The sequence below is a fragment of the Palaemon carinicauda genome, chromosome 7 (assembly GCF_036898095.1).
Source record: "Palaemon carinicauda isolate YSFRI2023 chromosome 7, ASM3689809v2, whole genome shotgun sequence".
NCBI classification, from domain to species: domain Eukaryota; kingdom Metazoa; phylum Arthropoda; class Malacostraca; order Decapoda; family Palaemonidae; genus Palaemon; species Palaemon carinicauda.
The window spans coordinates 23,487,788-23,508,434 of record NC_090731.1 but is presented as its reverse complement, the minus strand read 5'-3'; the positions used below and the strand labels follow the sequence as shown (position 1 = coordinate 23,508,434).

Genomic DNA, 20,647 nt, shown 5'->3' with positions numbered 1-20,647 from the left:
GCGCAAGTCCAACGGCCTAGGTGTAGCCACTGGGTCAGTTCGGACTCGCTGCAGTCATCCGACGACTGCACACCTCCCAAGAGAGGCAAGGTGGTACCGCAACAGGCAGTAACTCCGTCTGTTACCGCACCAGCTGTTTTAGACCCTCAGTCACAACGGACAGTAGCTCCGTTTGTTGCCGTTTTTTTTGTAGACCCTAAGGGGTCTTTACTGCAGTCTATGCAGACTCAGTTAGCTGCGGTTATGCAGGAGTTTCGTGCGGAGAAGGTTTACACTGCTCTCGTTAGCCTACAACCTACCACGGTTGTGCGCCCAGCTCACGCTGAGGCTGCCTGCTCCCACACTCCGGCTGCGGAGAGCTCCACCTCCGATGCGCAATCGACCCTGCCAGACGCATGTTAACGTTAGCCGACATGCGGCTCCCTCCGTTAACATGCGTGAGCTACCGCATCAGCAGTGGGAAGGTGGAGTCAAGCTGCCGTGTTTTGACGCGATGCGTTAGTTTCCGCAACCCACGGCAGTCCCCACCACGCACCACCACTCCGCTTTGGTTGTTGCCTGCTCCCACACTCCGACTGCGGAGAAGGTTGACGATGCACCCATTTGCCTACAACCTGCCACGGTTGTGCGCCCAGCATGGCTGCCTGCTCCCACACTCTTGTTGTGAGAGCTCCTCCACCCATGCGCAGTCTACCCTGTCAGACGCATGCTTACTCCCACAGAGACACGGAGCACTCCGTTGCCGTGCGTGAGCTACCACAAGCTGCCGTGTTTTGACACAGTGTGTCAGCCTCCGCAACACACTGTGGTTACCGCCACTCGCCCGCAGCAGACTAGTCAGTCAGGAGTTGAGGCTTCCCCACACAGCTTTGGTTGTTGCCAGCTCACAGACTGTCAAGCAGTTACATGACGTTGCCTTCTGGTCTGCTACTAATGCACCAGTGCTGTATGTCCTCACGCACCTGTTGTGGTTGACAGTTCAGTTTTTGACAGTTCACAGACTGTCAAGCAGTTACATAACGTTGCCTTCTGGTCTGCTGCTTAGGCACCAGTGAGACCCTCACTGAGATAACCTAGCTTTTCTCGGACATGGTTCCTGTAGATGAGAAAGTGCTGTTCTCCCTCCTTCTGATATTCCTTTAAGGACACTGTCATTTGGAGAGGAGCCCTAAGCTGCTTAGCCTCCTATGGACTTTAATTAAAGCATAACAAGGTTTCCAGGGATGGTAAATGGTTCCGCTTCGGTCGCTAACCCCGTCTGTTGCCACACCTGCTCCCATAGACCCTAATGGGCTTTGTTGCAAGACATGCAGTCCAAGCTTGTGTCCTTGATAGAGGATTTTTTACGGAGAAGAACCTCATAGCCAACAACCTTCCTACTGGTTGGTTGTACGCCCGGTTGACGCTGAGGTATCCTACTCACGTCCGCCAGTTGAGGTGGTTCCTCCACCGGTGCGACCCAGTGTGGGTTGCCAGTCGCACGTTGACGTTAAGCGACTCTCGGAGGTGGTTGTGGACGTTCAGTGTGTCACTAGGAAGACGTTCAACAACCAGCAGAGGTGACTTGTTGTGACGCAGTGCGGCAACCTCAGCAACCCGGTAGGGGGTTGACTGCACAACCCAGACAGTCTAGACAGTTTCGGGTTGACACTGTTCTTCCTCGCGTCCCCATGGTTGACAGTTCACAGACTGTGCAGCAGTACCATGATCTTGTGTCCGGCTCCGTCACGCATCCACCAGGGCGACCGGATTCAGCGAGTCAGACGTTGCCCACTCCGTTGCCGTTTCCTCATCAGTTTCGGATGAGGAACCCTCTGATGAGGACATTGCTGAACAAGACGTTCAACCCCCAGCCCTGTTATCCATCCAGAAGATGCTGAAGAAGGAACACTGCCCTGTCAGGCTGTGGATGAGTCTGGTTAGGACACTGTCATCCGTGGTTCAATTTGTGTCACTTGGAAGACTACACCTCCGTCCTCTTCTGTATCATCTAGCTTTTCACTGGAAAAGGACAAGACGCTAGAAGCGGTCTCGATCCCGGTTTCCGGAAAGATAAAGTCTGGTCTGACTTGGTGAAAGGACTTTATCAACCTTTGAAAGGGTCTTCCCCTGACTGTTCAGACTCCCAACCACGTTCTCTTCTCGGACGCATCGGACGTAGGCTGGGGTGCGACATTAGGCGGTAGGGAATGCTCGGGATTATGGAACTCGAGTCAAAGGACAATGCATTTCAACTGCAAGAAGCTACTGGCAGTACGTCTGACCTGGGAAAGCTTCAGGTCTCTCCTTCAAGGCAAAGTGGTGGAGGTGAACACGGACAACACCCTGCTTTGTCGTACATCTCCAAGCAAGGAGGGACCTACTCTGTGATATGGTACGAGTTCGCAAGAGACCTCCTCTCCTGTTCAACAGGTCTAGACTTTTCACTAGTAACGAGGTTCATCCAAGGCAACTTGAATGTCATAGCAGATTGTCTCAGTAGGAAGGGACTAATAATTCCAACATATTGGACCCTCCACAAGGATGTATGCAAGAGACTTTGGGCCACCTGGGGCCAGCCAACCATAGATCTCTTCGCAACCTCGATGACCAAGAGGCTCCCAATACTTTGCTCACCTATCCCGGACCCAGCAGTAGTTCATATAGATGCCTTTCTTCTAGATTGGTCACATCTAGATCTATATGCATTCCCTCCGTTCTAGATTGTCAACAAGGTACTGCAGAAGTTCGCCTCTCAAGAAGGGACAAAGTTGACGCTAGTTGCTTCCCTCTGGCCCGCGAGAGAATAACTCACCGAGGTACTTCGATGGCTAGTAGACGTTCCCAGAACACTTCCCCTAAGGGTGGACCTGCTACGTCTGCCACGCGTAAGAAGGTACTCCAAGGCCTCCACGCTCTTCGTCTGACTGCCTTCAGACTATCGAAAGACTCTCGAGAACTAGAGGTTTTTCGAAGGAGGCAACCAGAGCGATTGCTAGAGCAAGAAGAACATCCACCCTTAGAGTCTACCAATCGAAGTGGGAAATCTTCCGAAACTGGTGCAAGTCAGTATCCGTATCCTCGACCAGTACCTCTGTAACTCAAATAGCTGACTTCCTCTTATATCTGAGGAAAGAACGATCTCTTTCAGCTCCCACTATCTAGGGTTACAGTAGCATGTTGGCATCAGTCTTCCGTCACAGAGGCTTAGATCTTTCCAGCAATAAAGATCTACAGGACCTCCTTAAGTCTTTTGAGACCACGAAGGAGCGTCGTTTGGTTACACCTGGTTGGAATTTAGACGTGGTTCTAAGATTCCTTATGTCAGACAGGTTCGAACCACTTCAATCAGCCTCCCTGAAAGATCTCACCTTTAAGACTCTTTTCCTGATATGCTTAACCACAGCTAAAAGAGTCAGTGAGATTCATGCCTTCAGCAGGAACATCGGATTCTCATCCGAAACGGCTACATGTTCTACAACTTGGTTTTCTAGCCAAACACGAGCTGCCTTCTCGGCCTTGACCAATATCGTTCGATATTCCAAACTTATCGTATGGTTGGAAATGAACTAGAAAGAGTATTATGTCCTGTAAGAGCTCTTAAGTTCTATTTTAAAAACCTTTAAGAGGCCCGTCTGAAGCTTTATGGTGTTCAGTTAAGAATCCATCTTTGCCTATGTCAGAGAATTCTTTACCCTATTTTATCAGACTGTTAATACGAGAAGTTCATTCCCTTCTGAATGAGGAAGACCAAGCTTGGCTGAAGGTAAGGACACACGAAGTTAGAGCTGTCACAACTTCCGTGGCCTTTGAACAAAATAGATCTCTGCAAAGTATATTCGACGCAACCTATTGGAAAAGCAAATCAGTGTTCGCGTCTTTTATCTTAAGAATGTCCAGTCTCTTTACGAGTACTGCTACACTCTGGGACCATTCGTAGCAACGAGTGCAGTAGTGGTGGGGGCTCCACCACTACAATTCCCTAATTCCAGAACCTTTTTAATCTTTCTCTTGAAATATTTTTGGGTTGTCCGGAAGGCTAAGAAGCCTTTCGCATCCTACTTGATTTGGCGGGTGGTCAAAATCATTTCTTGAGAAGCGCCTAGATTAGAGGTTTTGATGAGGACCTTTAGTATGGGTTGCAACCCTTCATACTTCAGCTCCTAGGAGTCGCTCAGCATCCTATGAGGATCGCGAGGCTCAGTAAGGAAGACGTACTTAAAAAGGCAGAGTAATTGTTCAAGTCGTCTTCCTTACCAGGTACTTATTTATTTTATGTTTGTTATTTTGAATAACTGCTAAAAGGAAATACGGGATACTTAGCTTCTTATGTTAACATGTATGCTGGTCTCCACCCACCCCCCTGGGTGTGAATCAGCTACATGATCATCGGGTAAGATTAATATTGAAAAATGTTATTTTCCTTAGTAAAATAAATTTTTGAATATACTTACCCGATGATCATGAATTTAAGGACCCTCCCTTCCTCCCCATAGAGACCCAGTGGACCGAGGAGAAAATTGGTTCTTGTTGACAAGAAGTACCTGAGTACCTACTCGACAGATGGCGCTGTTGTTGTACACCCCCACCTGTATAGCGATCGCTGGCGTATCCCGACCGTAGGTTTTTTCTGTCGAGCAACAGAGTTGCAGCTACATGATCATCGGGTAAGTATATTCAAAAATTTATTTTACTAAGGAAAATAACATATTAATGGCTAAGCTACAACCCTAGTTGGAAAAGCAGAATGCTGTAAGCCCAGGGGCTCCAACAGGGAAAATAGCCCAGTGAGGAAAGGAAAAATTTAAGGTTTTATTTTTATTTAAGATAAATTGATCGGTGATAATTGGTACATTGTTGTGTGCATGTCCTCTAAGGAAAGAAGTGAGGTATTGCAGTGTTTTCCTAATAACTGTAACTGGCAATTGTTGTCTGTGCAACCTGTCGATATCCACATTCTAGCATCTGTTAAATAGCGTTTCTGTTTGCTTTTTACTCCCTTGAGAGTGTTGCCTGGTGATGTTAACATAACCCTGAGGAAGTTGGCTTTCCTTGTACATAGTTTTGCTCTCTTGGAGGTGTACGCAAGTATGGTATGTACCAAGAAGAGTGATACGTACCAAGAGGAACGGTACATACCAAAGGAGTGTTACATACCAAGAGGAGCGGTACATACTAATAGAAGCAGTACATACAGGAGGTCCACGGTTTACAACGGGGATCCATTGGAAGTTGATATTTTGTCATACTGTAAGTAAAATTTCTCAGATTGAAATACAGTACTTTAAAAAAGAGAAAACAATCCCTTACCATTAATAAATTACTGTACCTTATACTGTACATACAAATACCTGTACTTGTACATTAGTGTACCTACCCTTATACAGTACAGTTCTAGCAGACAACAAGTAATGTAGTGTAACAATTCCATACCTTTATTCTTGTGGTTGGCCTGAACACTGCAATCAGAATTGCCATCAGAAGTCTCCCTTATGCTTTCCAGATATAATGCACAGGAAAAAAAAAGTATAAAACTATCAACATACATATACCATGGCACTTCCCCAAAAAAAGAAGAAAAAAAGAGGAGCACCAAAATCCTGACTTTGTATTGCTTTGTTATATAGAGGGGGAACCTGCTTCCTTTCATTGCTCATTCTTGTACAGAACCAAAAATTCACACCCCATGCAGGAAGATAAGCACTTCCCTCCTTCCCATCCCTCTTCAGAAAGTTCCAGAGATGATAACCATATCGTTACTGACCTGGCACTGCTTGATCCCTGTCGGTGTGGTTACTCAATATGGAAACCATCTTCTATCAGACACCTTGCTATTGGTTCTCTCATGTCTGTTCTTCAGGGACATTCACTTTACAGAACTTGTGATATGTTTCCTTCCAGCTTTTCCTGTCCAGAATACTGGTGAAAGATGAACTTATGATTGTTCACATTACTGGCACAAATTATGAAATCTTCCCTCAAGAATGGTGGGTTGCCTTGTGGTTTTCCCTTCATGTTTTGTTTTCACAGGAAAGTTTTGATTGCATTTTCTCCCCTCAAGTCAGATTTCCTTGTGCTTGTTTTACACAATCATCGTTTCAAATGGAATCGATTGTGCCCCTCTATTATAAATCACATGAAGAGGAACTATGCAATGGGGAATCATGTGATTGAGAACCACACGATCAGAAACTAAATGTCTACACTTTCTACCTTTCTGCCTGAGTTGAAAGGTAATTAACAGTTGCTTATTAGCCCAAATCGTGTATCCTTGGTGTCTTCCAAATAGCACCCCGACTTGCTCTTAGTCATGGTACAAAGAGAACTACTCTGATAGCCTAACCTATTGTGCTAGCCCCACCTGCGAAGATGCAGCATTGCTGAGACATCCCTGTCACTTCATGGTTAAAGGCTAATGCAGCATCTCCTATGGGCAAGAGACCTTTGGCGATGGTGTCTGAATATCCAAATAGCTCCTCTGGCTACATGTACCAGGCACAGTGGGCCCTCATCTACGATTTTGTGCTGTAGAAGGTAGGAGCCTCTCTGCAACTGATAGCAGATTTTCTTGTTTACTTTCACAGTGAGAAGCTCATCGTTTGGGTCTTCCCATTCACCATTCTGTGGAAGAACTCACTGGGGGAGTCCCTCTAGAGAGAGACTCCAACCGGCAGGTTTCGTATTCTGCTACTGAGATCCTAAGCCAGGAGAAGGTGGCGAAGTGTGCCATGCAGGCAACCTCATGGCTTGACATCTGGCTGGGGTCTCTGGGTATCCTGGTGTGGTCTGAGGACCTATCAAAGGAAAGCACCAGGAAGGCACTGGAGACATTCTTACTCTAAGGCACGCGGACCATCGAGTTTCTGGCCCACCAAGTCTCGAGCTTGTGGGCCAATACGATCCTGAAACGTCGAGACGCAGTTGCTGAGAGATTTCACCAGAAGGTCCCCAGTTCTGACGTTAGCAGGCTCAGACACACTTCCATACTCGGTAAGAGTTTGTTCGAGCCTAAGGACATGGAGCTAGCCGCTGAGAGGTGGAGGAAGTCCAACCAAGACTCCCTCCTCCACAGAGCCCTGACATCAAGGCCCTACAAACCTCCAGCAACTCAACAGCCCCGTCCAGCTAAGAATATGAAAAAGACTACAGCAGCGAAGCCAAAGGTGTCTCAGCCCTTTCCCGTCAAGGACAGGAAGGGCAGGAATTTCCTCCAGGGGAGGTAGAAATCCTAGAGGGAGCGGCCGAGGCCGTAAACGCTAGGAATGGCAGTCTCCCTGCATGTCCACCAGTGGGGGAATGCCTATAAAGTTGCGCGACAAGGTGGCAGCAACTCGGGGCAGATACCTGGATGATTTCCGTGATCGCTTAGGGTTATCGCATTCCGTTCACATCCTCTCTACCTTCCCTGACAGCGAGGTCAGTGTCATTGAGCTCCCTTGCCATGGGATCGGTAAGGGGGCAAGCCCTCTGGGCAGAGGTCCAGACCATGTTGAAGAAGGACGCTCTCCAAGAGGTGGCAGACAGGTCCCCAGGCTTCTACAGTCGATTTTCTTGTAAAGAAGGCGTCTGGAGGCTGGAGACCAGTCATCGATTTCTCGACCCTGAACGGGTTTGTCAAACAGACTCCGTTCAGCATGGAGACGGCAGACACGGTCAGACTTGCAGTGAGACCGCAAGACTTCATGTGTACACTGGACCTGAAGGACGCGTACTTCCAGATCTCAGTCTATCCGTCTTCCAGGAAGTACCTAAGATTTTGCCTAGACAACAAGATCTACCAGTTCAAGGTGCTGTGCTTCGGTCTCTCCACAGCTCCTCAGGTGTTCACCAGTTACCTGGACGACTGGCTGATCCTGGCAGACTCGGAGGCAACCCTTCTTCGCCACCGAGACAGGCTTCTCGAGCTTTTCCAGGATCTGGGGATCATGGTAAGTCTCGAGAAGTCCTCTCTGCAGCCCTCTCAGAAACTGGTATACCTAGGCATGGTCATAGACACCAATCTCGACAAAGCCTTCCCATCAGACGACAGGATAGCAAGGCTGAGGAAGGTCGCAAGGCCTTTCCTCAAACGAGAAGAACTTTCAGCCCAAATGTGGATACGTCTCCTCGGCCACCTCTCTTCCTTGGTCCGCCTGGTTCCCAATGGTCGCCTCAGAATGAGATCCCTCCAGTGGCGACTCAAGTCTCGGTGGAATCAAGGACACGATTCCCCGGACTTTCTGATCCCTATGAGTCCTGCGGAACAGACGGACCTTCGGTGGTGGCTAGCAGACGAGAACTTACGAAAGGGAGTGGATCTTCTCGTCCTTCCCCCGGATTCGATGTTGTTTTCGGACGCATCAAAGATAGGGTGGCGGCCCACGTTCTGAACCACAGGACCTCAGGCCTGTGGTCAGAATCAGAAAGGTACCTCCACATAAACCTGCTAGAAATGAAGGCCGTATCCCTGGCACTTCTGAAGTTCCATCAGGTCCTGGCGGGCCACTCTGTGGTGGTGATGAGCGACAACACCACTGTTGTGGCTTATATTAACAAGCAGGGAGGTACCTTCTCGGAACAGCTATCCCATCTTGCAGTAGAGATACTGAGACGGTCCGAAGTCCACTCTGTCACACTTTCAGCTCGCTTCATTCCAGGCAAAAGGAATGTGATTGCCGACATTCTGAGCATAGCGACGCAGATAGTGAGTACCGAATGGTCTTTGGATCTTCAAGTAGCCAGCAAAGTCCTGACTTAGTGGGGTTCCCCGACTGTGGATCTGTTCGCTACAGCGCTGAACTTCAAGCTCCCGCTGTACTGCTCCCCAGTCCCGGACCCCAAGGCTCTTTGGCAAGATGCCTTCCAACAACGGTGGGACAACATCGACGTATACGCCTTTCCCCCGTTCTGTCTGATGAGGAGGGTGCTCAACAAGACCAGAATAGTGGTCAATCTATCGATGACTCTGATAGCTCCGCTATGGCATCACGCAGAGTGGTTTCCGGACCTCCTGCAACTCCTGACGGAGACCCCGAGAGAACTCCCTCCACATCACGAGCTACTCAAACAACCACACGGCAACATCTTCCACAAAGCCGTAGCTTCGCTACGACTTCACGCCTGGAGACTATCCAGCACTTCCTCGCTGAGAGAGGATTTTCGCAACAAGTTGTAAATAGGATGTCTGGACACCTGCACAGGTCATCCGCAGGGGTCTACCAGGCGAAGTGGCGAGTCTTCTGTGGTTGGTGTCGTGGTAGGGGTATCTCTCCACTCGATGCCACTATTCCAGCAATAGCGGAGTTCTTCGTGTATTTGCGGGAAGAAATGCGCCTTTCAGTCGTGGCGGTAAAAGGCTATCGCTCAGCCTTAAGCCTAGCCTTCAGGCTCAAAGGATTGGACATTTCTTCCTTGCTGGAACTTTCTCTACTCATACGGAGTTATGAGCTTACCTGCCCTCAGTTGGAAGTGAGATCTCCTCCATGGAACGTGGTTCGAGTTCTCAGGTCTCTTAAGAGACCTCCCTACGAACCATTACACCAGGCTTCAGATCGCCACCTTACTTGGAAGACGGTGTTTCTGCTAGCTTTGGCCTCGGCCAAACGAGTCGGCAAACTCCATGGTCTCTCGTACAACATCGCCCATTCAAGGGGATGGGGGAGGTAACATTCAGGTTTGTCCCTGAGTTTGTTGCCAAGACTCAGAATCCGGGAGTGCTGGACCCTAGGTTCGACTCTTTCCAGGTTTCGAGTCTTCGTTCTGTAACAGATAACCCAGACCATCTCCTACTGTGCTCAGTAAGGAGTCTGAGGTTGTATCTTAAAAGAACAGCTGTAGTTCATCCTCAAGTGCAAGCCTTGTTTGTGAGCACTGGGAAAACGAAGAGGAGGGTCACCACGAATACCATCTCAGCCTGGATTCGCAAGGTAATGCACCTAGCCTTGAATCCTGACCCTCCTCCGTCACGTCGCCCCAGAGCACATGATGTCAGGGGCATAGCTACGTCTCTGGCCTTCAAAAAGAACTATTCAGTGATGCAGGTTCTGCAAGCTGGGGTGTGGAAGCGTCAGACGACCTTCACAGCCCACTACCTGCAAGACGTGACACACATGAGTCTCGATACGTTCTCTATGTGCCCTGTGGTGGCTGCACAACAGTTGGTCTAACCTCAGGCTCCTTAATGGACAGGTAGCAGAAGGTTGAGGGCATTGTTACCCGGTTTTAGTCTGCATGAATGAAAAGGTTTGTCTGGCCCTTATTCTTTTCTTCATCCTCTCCTCCCCTGGAGAAAGCAGCATCCTGGGTTCTCTGCACAGCTGACCTCAAACCACTGCAGGTAAACCATGCTTCCTTGTGTTCCTAGTATTAAGTTTAATACTGTCGCGTCCCCATACCCTGACGAGGTGGTATTAGGAGAGTCCTAGCCTAGATTTCCATCTGAAGAACTCCAGGTCAACTTCCTAGGACGAGTCACTCTTCTCATCTTCACACACAGCTTATGTTGGCCGCAGCAGTTGCACAGCAATGCTAGCGAGGTGCAGGGACTCCTTATTTCCTGAGTACTTGCACACTCAATTATGGAGTCCCCGGGCAAAGCCAAAAGCCAGTATGGCAGGGACTTACCACCCTTACTAAGGGGTGAGTCACCCATATTAAATAGCGTGGTTTGTATTTCATTTACGGAACAAATGACAAATTCGTAGATAATTTGTATTTTTCCTAACCATACAAACCTTAGCTATTTAATCAAACTTGCCTGCCAGCCCTGTCCCCCGTGAAGTCCTACCTCTAAGCAAAATGAAGTATTCACCCCCCCCCCCCCGCTAACTAGTGGTGGCTTAGTAAACCCTCGTTTAAAATCTAATGGCTCGTCATTCAGCTCCGCCGTAGTAATAACCCATAATAAATAGCTAAGGTTTGTATAGTTAGGAAAAATACAAATTATCTACAAATTTGTCATATTATTGCTTTTAATGTATATATGGGTGCTCCAGTAGATTTTTAGATATTCATAGTTTAAAATATAATCCATTATGTCAAAAAGCCTACCTGCAGAAAATTTCCAGTTATGTACAGTAAAGCATCATTTATGAGATTCTCAATCTTGTGGAAGTCTGGAGCAATGAAATTACTGAGAAATTGAACATTTGATTATAAAAAGTAACTATATAAGATGGAGAACTTGCACATTAAATTGTGAAAAGTAAATGCATGGGAATAATTAGAGTTTATGTGTACCCTAAAGTTGCTAGTTGTAAATTGAGTAAAGTATTTACATTTTGTGTTCACTCAAGGACAAATATATATGGATTGAAACCTTTGTCATGAGTGTTTTTCATCTATCGTACTCATGAAGAAAATCTAATTTTAATATGTAGAAAAAATCAACAGCCTTGTAATTTAAGTGAACACTTTAGACTTGATTACCTAACATAATTTTTTTTTTAAGGTCCAAAATTTTTTTATTTTTATTTTTGGACCTGTGATTCAGAAAGCTATACATTTCTGGTCTGCAAAGACTTATCACTTCCAGTTTAATATTACAAAAGATAAATGAAACGGATGTCTGCTATTTTAGTAATTTTGATAACACCAAATTAATTACAATACTAAAATTCCTGTTATTCAACTCATTCTTTAGCCCCAAGGCATTTGCATAAAAATGGGATTAACTGTAGCTCTTGCTTAGATTTAAAAAAAAGATTTTTGATAAAGACAGGGTTTCATCAATAAACATCTTATGCTGACGTATTTTCTTTTTATTCCAGGTTCCATGGTTGAAGGAGAAACTTCAAGATCCATTTCCTTAAAACTAATCTTCAAGCAAGTTGTTACTTCTGGATGTAGCTTCAAGAATTACAGACAATATCTAAGAAGATTCAAAACTAAAAGACTTTTTTAGGGATAATTTCAACAGACAAATCCCACATTTCAAATGAAAACTTGAACATTTTCCTTAATTTTGTGATCTAATGTTGTATTTCTTTACCGTAAATCCCCGAGATGACATTTGATTTACAAACTTTCAAGTATTAGAACCTGTGCTGGCAGTAAAGAAATTTTTTTAACTTCCTTTACAAGTATTTTATCATACAGAAAGAAATTAAGGAAATGTCAATGCACATGTAGGCTAGCTCCACTAGTGTTAGAAAAATCATCAGACTGAAAACTATGAAGATTAAGCAGTTGAGGGTCATGAGCTGGATACCTAAATTCATCATGTTGAATGAAAATCAATACACTTATGACTGACTTTGTAAAATTTGAGAATTGAGTTTGTTTTGGTCATGTTTTTAAATGTACATTATCGTATGTTATGTTGAAGACAGTGTAGTGGATAATTAGACTAAAATACAAGTGACTTTCAGAAACTTGATAAGATTAAACTACAGTATCAGGCAATTTATAATAGAATACAGTATCATCTTCATATCTTGTTATTTTCTTTTAATCTCAGTTCTGTCTTTTCTCAAAGGTTTTGAAAGGTTCCTTCTGTTAGCTGACATTTGTGTATAGCTTCACTCCTGTCCTGTTGAGGCATCACAAGTTGATTTGTTGGCCTCAATATTTTTGTAGTATTATGTAGTTTAACATCAATTTGCCAAAGCCTCCTTTTTTCCTTGAATCTCTTTTATCTACTGCTCTGTTTTTACCTTTTCAGTTAACAGATACAAATGCAAATTATTATTTCTTCCAACTTTCTACTTAACTTTTGAACTTTAGATATTAAATCAAAATTTGTCTTTGTTCCGTAACCGAAATACAAACCACGCTATTTACAGAGGGTTTACCTTTTAGCGCAGCTGAAATGACAAGCCAATAGTTTTAACGAGGGTTAATTACCCCTGCGCTAGTTAGCGGGGGGTGGGGAAGGGTAGCTTGCTACCCCTCCCCCCTCCACACACCGGTGATTGCTTCACTTCACTTTTGGCTCGGCGGTGATCAGACGTGTCTGCTCATCGTCCTCGTGACAGCCTTTAATTTTCTGCTTTTTCTTTTCAGCGTGTGTGTTGGTTGGAAGTTGACCTTCATTATTTTTTTTTTTTTATTTATTTCCTCTTTACAATGCGTACATGGCCTGGAGTTGCCGGCCGTCCTTGTGGGACTTTTATGTCGGACGTAACTACGGATCCGCACACCCTCTGCCCTCAATGTCGGGGCCGATGGTGTGACCAGGAGAACATGTGCCGTGAGTGCAGGGAGTGGTCTGCCTCCCAGTGGGAGAGGTTTGGCCGTCGGCGTAAGAAGAAGTCCAAGAGAGACTGTTCTCCTCCGGGGTTAGCCTCCGAAGCTCCCCCTCGTCCCCCTCCTAAGGAGAGTCGTCCGAGTGGGAGCGCAGGCCCTTGTTCTGTGTCCCGACCTTCGGTGGGGGGAGAGGGCGTCGCCTCCCATAGCGAGGCGGTTCCCCCTCCTCCTCCGGGGGAGGTTATTGATAATGCCTTAACCAATGATGATCTTTTACAGATTTGGTCGTCCCTGGGGCTTAAGGGCTTGCCCTCCAGGGTCGCTTTAATTGACCTTGTCTCGTTGGGGGCCGCTTTTAAGCAGTCGCCGTCGGTAGCAGAGGTAGACCCTCTGTCTATGTCGACGTCGTGGTGACAGAGGCCTCCGACATGGCTGGGCAATCCGCCGCAGGTGCTGTTGCGGATGATGGTGCTTTAGGCTCTCTTCCCCCTTCCGTACATCCTTCGAAGGGGGAAGTGAGTCCTTCAGTCTCTGCTGCTGCTCAGCTTCCTTCTGAGGGAAGTGCTTTGACGGAGACTCCCCTTCGGAGGACCGATGGTCCCGACGATCTTCCCCGAGGCCGCCTCCGCCGTACGGCTCAACATCCGCTACGCCACAAGGGCCTCCCTTCCCCTTACAGGGGGACTAAGAGGCGCCTTTTTGGGTCTTCATCCTCCGGGGGGGACTCTCCTCATCAGCTTCAACCTACAGCTCTGCCTTCCTTGAACCTCTCTGCAGACCGTTCACCATCTCCTGCCAGATCTTCGCCTTCTGGAGAACTCGTCACCCGACGGGCAACGGTCCCTTCGGGGCTAAGGGATCCTTCCCTTCCTCAAGCAGTGCTAGCACACAGGCGCTCTCCTGCTCGCCAGCGCTCTCCTGCTCGCCAGCGCTCTCCTGATCTTCAGCGCTCTCCTGATCTTCAGCGCTCTCCTGCTCGTCAAGACGCTCCTGCTCGCCGACTCTCACCTGCTCGTCGGCTCTCTCCTGATGTTCACCCTCCTCGCCAGCGCTCTCCTGCTCGTCAGCTCTCTTCTGAGCGTCAGCGCTCATTTGAGGACCATCGCCCTGCGGTCTCTGACCACCCTATAGTTCCTGCTGAGGTCCCTGCTCACCATCTGCCTGGTCCTGTGGCTACGCAACATCGTGTTGCGCGTGTGTCAAAAACACATGTTCGCCAACGCGCCAGCGATCTTCCAGTTCCTGCTCGTGAATGCACCGCTCCTCCTGCCACGTCACCTGTCCTTTCACATGACACGAGTCGACCTTCTGCTCGCCAGCGATCTCCGGCTCGCCAGCGATCACCTACGCGCTAGCGATTACCTCGTCGCCAGCGTTCACCTGCTTGCCAGCGCGCACAGGCAATCTTAGTATCGCCTATTCAACTGCGACAGCCGGCACGCCAACGTTCCGCTCCTGAAGGAACATGGTTCGCCAGCTTCTAGCTCGCCATCACGCGATCGCCCTCCTGCGCATGCTGCTCGCCATCGCTCGCCATTGCACGATCGCCCTCCTGCGCATGCTGATCACCATCGCACCCCATCTCGCGATCGCCCACCTGCGCATGCTGCTCGCCATCGCTCGCCATCACGCGATCGCCTTCCTGCGCATGCTGCTCGCCATCGCTCGCCATTGCACGATCGCCCTCCTGCGCATGCTGATCACCATCGCACCCCATCACACGGTCATTCACCTGCGCATGCTGCTCGCCATCGCTTGCCATTGCGCGGTCATTCACCTGCGCATGCTGCTCGCCATCGCTCGCCAACGCGTCGACATGCCACATCACTCCATCGCCAACCTGAGCGACCGCACTCACCAGCTTTTCATCGATCGCCTGTGGATCTAAATTGCCAGCGGTCTTCCTCACCCTCGCGGCAGCCCGTTTCCTCGCCGTCGCGCCAACGCTTGCGTTCGCCGCTTCGGACACGCGTTCATTTACCTGCCCACCCTCGCGCCCACTCGCCTGCGCGCCCGCGCGACCGCTCGCCTGCGCGCCCGCGCGACCGCTCGCCTGCGCGCCCGCGCGACCGCTCGCCTGCGCGATCATTCGCCTGCGCGACTGCTCGCCTGCGCGCCCGCGCGATCATCCACCTGTGCGCCCGCGCGACCATTCGCTCCCGCGCGACTGTTCGCCCTCGCGCGACCATTCGCCCTCGCGCGACCGTCGTTCGCTGCGAATTCCGCAGCCGGTGGTAGCAGCAGGAACGCATGCTCCTAGACGGCACTCGGGATCACCTTCACCCAAATACAGGTTGGTAGTGCAGGACGAGGAGAGGTTAGTACATCATTGTTCCCCACCTGCTTTTCAGGCAGGTACCGTGGTGTCTACTCCAAAGGATCGCCCGATCCCTTTCCCTTTAGCGAGGATTTCGGACTCTGTGTCCTTGGAGCAACAGACTTGGTTTGGTCCTCTGGCACGGGCGTTAGTGAGGGTTATGAAACCTGCACTCGCCGGCCAGGGTAACAAACCAACGGCTGTCTCTCCTACGCTGAAGAGAAAGAGAGGAGTGGACTTTGTGGTGACTTCCCCCAGGGCGAAGTTGGTTCCCAAGAGGTCGGTCGCGAAGGTCCCTTCTCCTGCACGAGTGCTCTCTCCTTCTCCCGTGGACGAGACCTTTCCGTCCTCAGGTGAGTCCAGTGGGGCGGTAGTCTTCCCCTCGGCACCAGGGGGGGAGACTTCGCTTCATGCAAGAGAATCGTCTCGTGGGATCCTGTATCCCTCCCAGGAGGGAATCCAAGGACTCCAAGACCGTCCCTAAATCCTCTGCAAGGATTTGTCAGGAACCCACGACTACCCAGGGAAATGTCCACGTGTCACCCCAGGAAGAGGTCCCTGGGGGCAGGAGACTTAGCTGCCAACCCGCAGGGAGGAGAACAGCAAGAGTCCGAACATGCCTTCTGGCAGGTCCTAAGCCTGATAAGGCAACTTAACGGGCTTATGGATCCAGTCACCCCCCCCCCCCTGTGAAGGCAAAGACACGATTTTGGATGAAGTGTTTGACGTTCGGAAGGCCCCTAAGACCAGTGTGGCTCTGCCCCGGTCTCGGGGGCTGAAGAGTGCCAGGGCAAGGGCCAACGCTCAGCTCGCACTTCTTGCCTCCTCCAGTCGTTCCACTGCCGGAAAAAAGCTCATCCCTCCTCCTCGTCTTCAGCAGAGGAGGTATTTCGAGATCCTGGGTGAGCACAACCTCGCTCTTCCTCTCCATCACTCTGTGGAGGAGCTGGCGAAGGGAGTTCCCCTTGAGAAAAACTCTGCCCGGCAGGTGTCGTTCTCGGCGGCAGAGATCTTTAGCCACGAGAAGGTCGCTAAGTGTGCCATGCAGGCCACTTCATGGCTGGACTTTTGGCTATGATCTCTGGGCATCCTATTGCGATCGGAGGACTTGTCCAAGGAGACCAATAGGAAGGCCCTAGAGACCTTCTTGCTCTCGGGCACCGACACCCGCTCCATCGAGTTTTTGGCGCACCAGGTTACCACCCTGTGGGCCAACTCGGTGTTGAAGCGTCGCGATGCTGTGTCCGAGAGATTCCATCTGAAGGTCCCCGCCGTGGATGTGTGTAGGCTCCGACATGCTTCCCTTCTGGGGGAGAACCTGTTTGAGCCTCAAGACATGGAGCGAACGGCTGAGAGGTGGAGGAAATCCAGCACGGACTCCCTCCTCCATAGGGCCCTTACAACTCTGCCCTATAAGCCTCCAGCCCCGCCACAACAGCAGCAACAGCCTCGTAAGGCTCCCAAACAGGCACCGGCAGCTAAGAAGGTGTCTAAGCCCCAGCCCTTTCCAGCCAAGGTCAAGAGGGGCGGTAAGTCCTCCAGGGGAGGCAAGACTCCTAGGGGTGGCAGTCCCCCTGCATGTCCACCTGTGGGGGGATGCCTTCAGCGTTGCATCCGCAGGTGGCAGCAACACGGGGCCGATGCTTGGACGGTCTCAGTGATCGGCCAAGGCTATCGCGTCCCGTTCACAACATCTCAACCTCCCCTGACAGCAAATCTAGTGTCGTTGAGCTCCTATGCCACGGGATCGGCAAAGGGGCTGGCCCTTCAGGCCGAAGTCGAGACCATGCTCGAGAAGGGTGCTCTCCAGGAGGTCGTGGACGGCTCCCCAGGCTTCTTCAGTCGACTCTTTCTTGTAAAGAAGGCTACTGGAGGCTGGAGACCCGTCATCGATCTCTCAGCTCTGAACAGGTTCGTCAAATAAACCCGGTTCAGCATGGAGACAGCAGACACGGTCAGACTTGCGGTGAGACCACAAGACTTCATGTGCACACTAGATCTAAAGGACTCGTACTTCCAGATCCCAAGCCATCCGTCTTCCAGGAAGTACCTGAGATTTTGCTAGACAACAAGATCTACCAGTTCAAGGTGCTGTGTTTCGGTCTCTCCACAGCTCCTCAGGTGTTCACCAGAGTGTTCACCCTGATTTCATCTTGGGCGCACAGGAACGGCATTCGTCTCCTTCGTTACCTGGACGATTGGCTGATCCTAGCAGACTCGGAGTCGACCCTTACTTCGGCACCGAGACAGGCTTCTGGATCTTTGCCAGGATCTGGGGATCGTGGTAAACCTCTAGAAGTCCTCTCTGCAGCCGTCCCAACGACTGGTTTATCTAGGCATGCTAATAGACACCAATCTCCACAAAGCCTTTCCATCAGACGACCGGATAGCAAGACTGAGGAGGGTGGCGGAACCCTTCCTCAGGCGAAAAGAACTCCCCGCCCAATCGTGGTTGCGTCTCTTAGGCCACCTATCCTCCCTGGCCCGTCTGGTTCCAAACAGCCGCCTCAGGATGAGATCCCTTCAATGGCGGCTCAAGTCCCGGTGGAATCAAGGATCCGATTCCCCGGCCATTCTGATTCCAATGGGGTCTCTGGAACAGACGGACTTGCGGTGGTGGCTGGCCGACGAGAACCTGCGGAAGGGAGTGAGTCTTCTCGTCCTCCCCCCGGAATTGACTCTGTTTTCGGACGCGTCAAAAAAAAGGGTGGGGGGCGCACGTTCTGAACCAAAGGGCCTCAGGCCTTTGGTCAGAATCAGAAAAGTGCCTTCACATCAACCTGCTAGAATTGAAGGCCGTTTTTCTGGCTCTTCAGCAGTTCCAACGGTCCCTGGCGGGTCACTCCGTGGTGGTGATGAGTGACAACACCACGGTAGTGGCTTATATCAACAAGCAGGGAGGCACTTTTTCGCAACAGCTATCCCATCTTGCAGTAGAGACTCTGAGGTGGACCGAAACCCACTCGATAACACTATCAGCTCGCTTCATTCCTGGCAAGAGGAATGTGCTCGCCGACAGTCTGAGCAGGGCGTCGCAGATAGTGAGTACCGAGTGGTCTTTGGATCCTGAGATAGCCAACAAAGTCCTGACTTTGTGGGGTTCCCCGACTGTAGACTTGTTCGCGACAGCGTTGAACTTCAAGCTGCCCCTGTACTGCTCCCCAGTCCCGGACCCCAAGGCACTCTGGCAAGATACTTTCCAGCAACGGTGGGACAACATCGACGTGTACGCCTTCCCACCGTTCTGTCTGATGAGAAGGGTGCTCAACAGGACCAGACTATTGGTCAACTGTTCGATGACTCTGGTATCTCCGCTATGGCATCACGCGGAATGGTTTCCGGACCTTCTGCAACTCCTGATGGAGCTCCCAAGGGAGCTCCCTCCACGACACGAGCTTCTCAGACAACCCCACTCCGGCGTCCCTCACAGGGCCGTAGCTTCGCTTCGGCTTCACGCCTGGAGACTACCCAGCGTCTCCTCGCGGAGAGAGGCTTTTCACAACAGGTTGCGGAGAGAATGTCTCGGCACCTGCGAAGGTCCTCTGAGGGAGTCTACCAAGCAAATGGAGAGTCTTTTGTGGTTGGTGTCGTGGAAGGGGTATCTCTCCACTCGATGCCACTATTCCAGCAATAGCGGACTTCCTCGTGTATCTGCGAGAAGAGATGCGCCTTTCTGTCTCGGCAGTGAAAGGCTATCGCTCAGCCTTAAGCTTGGCTTTCAGATTGAAGGGCGTAGATATTTCTTCATTGCTAGAACTCTCTTTACTCATACGTAGCTATGAGCTTACCTGCCCCCAGTCGGAAGTGAGACCCCCTCCTTGGAACATGGTTCGAGTCCTCAGGTCTCTTAAGAGACATCCCTTCGAGCCGTTACGCCAGGCCTCCGATCGCCACCTGTCTTGGAAGACAGCCTTCCTACTCGCCTTGGCTTTGGCCAAGCGAGTTAGTGAACTTCATGGTCTCTCGTACGACATCGCCCATTGAAGGGGATGGGGGGAGGTAACGTTCAGGTTCGTCCCTGAGTTTGTTGCCAAGACTCAGAATCCTGGAGTGCCGGATCCTCGGTTCGACTCTTTCAGGATCGCGAGTCTCCGTTCTGTAACAAGCGACCCAGACCAGCTGCTACTATGTCCAGTGAGGTGTCTGAGGCACTACCTGAAGAGAACGGCTGCAGTCCGTCCTCATGTGCGAGCTTTGTTTGTGAGCACAGGCAGGACTAAGAGGAGGGTCACCAGGAACACCATCTCAGCTTGGATTCGAAGGGTTATCCACCATGCCCTGAATCCTGACCCTCCTCCGTCACGTCGCCCCGGGCCCACGATGTCAGGGGTATTGCTACATCCCTGGCCTTCAAGAGAAACTTCTCTGTGACTCAGGTACTTCAAGCTGGGGTCTGGAAGCGTCAAACGACCTTCACAGCCCACTACCTGCAAGACGTGACCCACAGGAGCCTCGATACGTTTTCTATCGGCCCTGTGGTGGCTGCACAACAGCTGGTCTAACCTCAGGCTCCTTTTTGGACAAGTAGCAGTAGGTTGAGGGCGTTGTTACCCGGTCTTAGTCTGCGTGAATGAAAGAGTATGTCTGACCCTTACTTCTTTCTTCATTCTCCCCTCTCTTGGGGAAGCAGCATCCTGGTCCTCGCATAGCTGACCTCGACCTCTGCAGGTAACCCATGCTTCTTTGTGCTCTTAGTATTAAGCTTAATACTGTTGCGTCTCCCATACCCTGACGAGGTGGTATGGGGAACGTCCTATCCTAGAATTCCTATCTGAAGGTCTCAAGGTCAACTTCATAGGACGAGTCACACTCTCCTCCTCACACTGCTTATGTAGGCCACTCGTTCCTAGCGATGCTAGGAACTTGTGAGGTACAGGGGCTCCCTCTCTCTAGTGCTGCTCACTGAAGGATCGAGCCCCCGGGCAAGCCGAAGTCAGTAAGGCTGGGGACTTTCCATCCTTCCTAAGGGGTAAGTCACCCTCTGTAAATAGCGTGGTTTGTATTTCGGTTACGGAACAAATGACAAATTCGAAGATAATTTGTATTTTTCCTGACCATACAAACCTTAGCTATTTACACACATGTGCCCGCCATCCCTGACCCCCAAGTTAAGTCCTACCTCTAAGTGAAGTGAAGCAAGTCACCGGTGTGTGGAGGGGGGAGGGGTAGCAAGCTACCCTTCCCCAC

General features: G+C 50.2%; 1 long non-coding RNA gene across 1 annotated transcript in view; it reads left to right on the top strand.

The window, feature by feature from the left end:
* The window catches only part of LOC137643528 (uncharacterized), a 59,047-nt gene extending 46,657 nt beyond the window's left edge, over positions 1-12,390 (top strand). Inside the window, exon 3 of the long non-coding RNA XR_011044990.1 lies at positions 11,727-12,390. This is a non-coding gene — a long non-coding RNA (uncharacterized lncRNA). The remainder of the gene's footprint in view (positions 1-11,726) is intronic.
* The last annotated feature ends 8,257 nt before the right edge of the window (positions 12,391-20,647 follow it).